A 6,096-nucleotide genomic window follows, 5' to 3' on the forward strand; every position below is an offset into this window, starting at 1 on the left:
TCTCCACAAAAAAAAAAAAAAAAAAAAGACCTAAAATTCCCAATTCCTTAAAAAAAAATATCCTTGTCCTCGGCCCCGATGGCCACTGGCAAAAACTTTTATTTCCCAATGGATGAGAGGGCCTCCTTCATCTTCTCGGTCATAGTTGGGATGAGGTGCATGTGGTCATCCACACACTTGGTCACACAACTGTCCAGCTTCTGCCTCACCTGAAGCTCCTTACTCCCAGCATCTATTGAATATTTGGCTTTGTCGTTGCAACGCATGGTACACCAGACCAGGCGGTCCTAGAACTTCTCCAGCTCACTGGTGACCAAAGCCTGGGCTTGAGCCAGGGGCACATGGCAGCACTTAATGCACAGGTGCACCTGCTGCATGAAGGCCTAACTGTCCTCACAACAGCTGGTGCTGCACTAGAACATGAAACCCTGTATCTTCCAGATGTTCTCCCCCTCCAGACTCTTCACCATGGAGTCCACTGCCTCCTGCACCTGCAGCTGCTGCAGCTCCACCGTGGCGACCCCATGCTGCCTCAGTTACTTGGACTTTTATAAATCTTTTTTTTTTTTTTTTTTTTTGAGACGGAGTCTCACTCTTGCCTAGGCTGGAGTGCAGTGGCATGATCTCAACTCACTGCAGCCTCTGCCTCCTGGGTTCAAGCGATTCTCCTACCTCAGCCTCTCAAGTAGCTGGGATTACAGGCATGTGCCACCACGCCTGGCTAATTTTTGTATTTTTAGTAGAGATGGGGTTTCGCCACGTTGGACAGGCTGGTCTCAAACTCCTGAGCTCAGGTGATCCACAAGCCTCGGCCTCCCAAAGTGTTGGGATTATAGACATGAGCTACTACACCTGGCTGACTTTTATAAATCTTGGCCATGGCCATGTGTGGTAGACAAAATAATGTTTCCCCCTCACCTCCCAAGAAGAGGTCCATGTCTCAATCCCCAGAAGCTGTGCCTGTGTTATGCCACATGGCACCGGGGTACAGTGGCTCACCGGCGACCTTAACTCAAGAGAGTATCCTGAAGGATCTGGGTGGGCCCAGTGTGGCCACAGGATCCTTAAAAGCAGAGAAGGGAGGAAAAGTGGAAGAAAGAGCTTATGGGGACAGAGGAAGTCAGCAGATTCTATGCTGCTGGCCCTGAAGACGGAGGAAGGGCCACGAGCCACAACAGAATCTGCTCTGCCTCCCTAGGTAGTTGGAGAGGCAATAGCAGATAATGAGAGCAAAGACTTACGTAGCTCTTGCAATCCTCAGGGGACTCCAGGAGGCAGGAAATCCAATCACCCAGTTTTACTGATGGGGAAACCAAAGCACATAGAGGTTAAGTGACTTGCCCAAGGTCACAGAGGAAGTGGGTGGCAGAGCGGGATTGCACACGCCTGTAAACTCAGCTACTTAAAAGGCTGAGGCACAAGAATCACTTGAACCCAGGAGGCAGAGGTTGCAGTGAGCTGAGCTTGTGCCACTGCACTCCAGCCTGGGTGACAGAACAAGACTCCATCTCAAAAAAAAAAAATATCTACAGGGTCCTTCATAGGGAACTCACAAGATGATTCTCTAATCTCTACAGAAGACCAATAGGTCAAGAATAGCCAAGGCATCCCTGGAGAACAGGGGAGGGGAACAAGCTCTAATCTGATGTCAGGACTTATAACATATAGACAAAGGAGTGCTGGCATGGAGCAGACCAACAGACCAATGGACAGAAGATGGAGCCCAGAAACAGGTCCACACACACACAACAGAGTTGGCAACCAGGAAAGAGGAGCATTCCCACACATGGTCCCAAGCCACTCAGCTGTCTACATGGCAGACAAAGTGAAACTAGATCCCTACCTCACACCAAGCACAAACATCAATTCCAGGTGAACTAAGGACTTACACAGGAAAGGCAAAGCCTATTTTAGCAAAGACCATTCAAAATCATGTTTATGATCTTGAGATAGGTAAGCAATTCTTAAATATGACATACAAAACACGATCATAAAGGAAAAAAACTATGATTTTGATTACATTAAAAACAAGGACTTTAAAAAGAACCTTATTAGAAAATTAATGATGAGACATTAACATAAGCCACAAACTATGAGACCCGCCTCACTGGGTGTCTAGGGCGTGGTCCTCACAGTTGAGCACACCCTCTTTATGGAAACATGCTCTTCCTGACTTTTTTATTTTTTTTGAGACAGAGTCTCGCTCTGTCAACCAGGCTGGAGTGCAGTGGCAGCCCACAGGTTTTCCATTCAAGGTGCTTTCCCTGACAATCCCACTCTGCCACCCACTTCCTCTGTGACCTTGGGCAAGTCACTTAACCTCGATGTGCTTTGGTTTCCTCATCATTAAAACCAGGTAACTGGATTTCCTGCCTCCTGGAGACCACTGAGGATTGTAAGAGCTACGTAAGTCTTTGCTCTCAGTATCTGCTACTGCCTCTCCAACTACCCAGGGAGGCAGAGCAGATTCTGCTACCCCAGTGACAAGAGACGTGGGGCCCAGAGAGGCTCAGGAACTGTGCCCAGGACACACAGCTGTCTGTTGGGGATGCAGGTCGCCATCTTCCTGCCAAGGTAGAGTGAGGCCTGCAGTCTCCACGTGTCTATTCAGCTCTTTCACACCAACAACTTTCAGAGAGAAAAATAATTATTAACTGCAGAGGCTTAATGAGGATATGGAGCTGCAAGACTCTCTAATACCAATAATTTGTACCTATTTAAGAGCAAAGGTGTAACAACAAAGGCACTGGCACCAACAGGCTCAGATACCATATCCCTTACCCCCAGGTAAAGGAGCACAACTGTCGGTTTCTCTGAGCACAGAACATTCCCAGGCTCCCACGAGCTCCCACAATCTGCCCTGGCTCTCAGACTCACCTGTAGGGAGGAACGCCCCAGGCCTTCCACCCAGAAATCCAGGGGTACAGGGCAAGAGAAAGGGAGCTGCTGGGGAAAGCCGTTACAATGGTGGGGACAGGTCCGAGGTCTGAACTGGGCACCAGTAAACGTGGCATACACAGGGCCCACCAGCCCCAGCTGTTCAGTTCCAAGCAAGACCACTGGGAGGGTCCTGCAGGGGACAGATTCCCAGCTTCCACCAGCCCAGCCCAGCCCCTGGCGGCAGCTGCCTCAGGCCCAGCCCCCCCCCAGAAATGCAGGGTGCAGCATCTGCCAGGAACTTGGAGGAGCCACCCCTGCTAGCCCTGAAATGTATCCCCACTCAGGGGCCCTGAAATCCCTTCCCGAATAATTTCACAGAGACCTCTTTTGAAATGCAAATACCATGGAGAGGCTATATGAAGCCACTGACCCCTGGTGGGGTTAGGGCCTCAAGTTAGAGCTGGGAGCAGCCCGGGACAGCCTGGCAAGGGGCAGCTGCGCTCACATACTATGAGGGCTACCTGGCCCACTCACTGCAGCACCTGTTTTGGCTGGGCATGGGGCTGCTGCCCCAGAGACCCCGTGGCCATCAGAGTTGCTGGAGTCAGTGCTCACAGGAATCCCGCCCAGGTGCTGGGGAGGTCTGGCTGCTGCCTGAGGTCTCCAAACACTCCCGAAGTCCCCCTCCAAGAGCAAGGAGACCATCCTTGTTACTTCCAGGGATCCCTCCCTCCAATTTAGTGAATGGCAAGCAAATCATTCTCTTTGGGGGAAAAGATCAAATACTGGCCCAGACGTCTATTAATTTGCAACTTGCATCGAAACTGCTGAGAACAGAAAAGCCGGGATTTCGTTTTTCTAGTTAAATATTTGCTGAGAAAATTCCAGTCCTAAATTTCAAGAGACTGATTCAGCATGACATTAGAAGGGTGGTTTTAGATGATTAACTAGAGGCTCTCGTGGAAGAAACCTGAGAGAAAGACGATGCAGGCCTCCCCGTGAAAACGCTGTTTTAGCCAACAGAGAAAGTGTGTGTGTTAGCATCCTTGCTTTTGTCTTGATTTTTTTCTTCGATGTTTTTCTGTAGTTGAGTATTTTAATTTACTTCTTTCAGGCCCCTCTCCCCTGCCACCTCCAGATGGTGAGATTCGTTTCCAGTATTCAAAGACTGGAATACAAACTCTCACCTCACAGTGGGTTCTGCTGGAAGACAAGCCCTCCATCCTGACCCTGGCTCTGGTTCCTCTTACGAGGCCTTTGTGAGTGGCCCCCGCCCAACTCCCTCTCCCTGACGCTAATGAGTCGGATGCCTATTCTGAAGCCAGTGAGTAAGAAGATTCAAGCAAAGACTCAAAGCTCCACTTGGACACTTGGATGGAAGGAGGCCCATGTGCCGGGAGGTGCACGCGAGGCCGCCAGGCTGCACGCGGGGCCGCCAGGCAGCTTCTGTCTGGCTCATTATGGAGGAGCTGGGAAAGAAGTGCATGTTGCAAGTAAAGCTGAAAATAAAATCTGGCTGGCTGACACCTCCCCGTTCATCACACATCCCATGCCTGAGCATCTCCAAATTGCCGAGGAGCAAAAAGCTCATCTCCAAGACAGGTGGCCAGCAGGCTCCATGCACCTCTGCATCCACACATGTGCTGTCTGCGCCCTGTGGAGCTTGTGTGGCGGGGACCGTTGACACTCAGGTTCTGCACAGCGCCTCCCACAGTCTGGGGAAATGGGTGCCCTGGAACCATCGGAGCCCGCAGAGGGAGAAAGAGAACTTGTTCTGCAAACGTGAACCAGTTTTGGTCAGTATGTCTTGCTTGTGTCGTTTGTCTATGACAATGACACATGTCATGGTCCAAACGAATCTACTCTTAACATGCTCTAACCTTTCAGGTACGCATCAAGGCTGGGTGCGGCGGCTCATGCCTGGAATCTCAGCACTTTGGGAGGTGAGGCGGGCGGATCACTTGAGGCCAGGAATTCGAGACCAGCTTGGTCAACATGGTGAAACCCCATCTCTACTAAAAATACAAAAATTAGCCAGGCGTGGTGGTGGGTGCCTGTAACCCCAGCTACTCGGGAGACTGAGGCATGAGAATTGTTTGAGTCTGGAAGGCAGAGGCTGCAGTGAGCCAAGATCATGCCCCTGTACTCTGGCCTGGGCGACAGACTGAAACTCTGTCTCAAAAAAATAAAGGCTGGAGGCAGGGGCTCATGCCTGTAATCCCAGCACTTTGGGAGGCCAAGGCAGGCGGATCACCTGAGGTCAGGAGTTTGAGACCAGCCTGGCCAACATAGTGAAACCCCCTTTCTACTAAAAATACAAAAATTAGCCAGGCGTGGTGGCACGCACCTGTAATCCCAGCTACTCGGGAGGCTGCAGCAGGAGAAAGTGTGTGTGTTAGCATCCTTGAACCCGGTAGGTGGAGGTTGCAGCGAACAGGGATCGTGCCACTGCACTCCAGCCTGGGCAACAGAGTACGACCCCGTCTCAAAACAAAAAAATAAAAATAAAGTCACGCATTAGGACACATCCACACGGAATGTCTTCTGAGATGCCTCCAGGCCTATATTCCCCCACCTCTCTCCAACAGTTTCTGTTCTGGCCCCTGCTCCCCACTCATTACTAGTTTACTGAGCACCTACTGTTTGTCTGGTCCCGCCCCCTGCCCCCCTCCACTTCATGCCCTCACTCCCACTCCCACTCCCACTTCCACATACCCAAAGTCTCAAGAATCGCAGCTCCAAATTCTTCCCATGGCACCTTTGGCTCAGGTCTGGACAGATGGAAGAGCTGACGCTAATATCACATATCCTGCTATTACATGATTAAGAGATGACTTACAAGTAACAAACTGGATTTCCCTCTTAGAGGACCCCAAGGGTCCGGAAAGAGGATTTCAGTTCTCACACTAATTACGGCAGCTGACGATGTCTGCAATTCATTCATAGTCAAAAATTATTTGGTATAATATCTTTTTAAAGATTCCAATCTGCAACCTAAACTCAAAGAAACTCTAATTACAATTGCCGTCACTCATTAATTCAACAAACGTCTGTGGGCCGTGTGTGTGCAAGGCTGAGACCCTGGGATGCCAAGAGGGAAAAACCACAGTCCTGCCCTCAAGGTGTCCTTGGCCTGGTGGAAAAGACAGATGGGGCCAATTAGCATGGTAAGCCCTAAGGGGGAGGGGAGTCCAGGGTGCAGGTGGGGGGTGCGGG

General features: G+C 50.5%; 1 protein-coding gene and 1 pseudogene across 1 annotated transcript in view; both read right to left on the bottom strand.

The window, feature by feature from the left end:
• Nucleotides 1-6,096, bottom strand: part of CELSR1 (cadherin EGF LAG seven-pass G-type receptor 1) — a 204,913-nt gene that overhangs the window by 136,846 nt on the left and 61,971 nt on the right. The window lies entirely within an intron of this gene.
• LOC111548869 overlaps nt 99-6,096 on the bottom strand; it is a 15,672-nt pseudogene continuing 9,674 nt past the window's right edge.

Source organism: Piliocolobus tephrosceles, chromosome 19, assembly GCF_002776525.5.
Source record: "Piliocolobus tephrosceles isolate RC106 chromosome 19, ASM277652v3, whole genome shotgun sequence".
Classification (NCBI taxonomy): Eukaryota; Metazoa; Chordata; class Mammalia; order Primates; family Cercopithecidae; genus Piliocolobus; species Piliocolobus tephrosceles.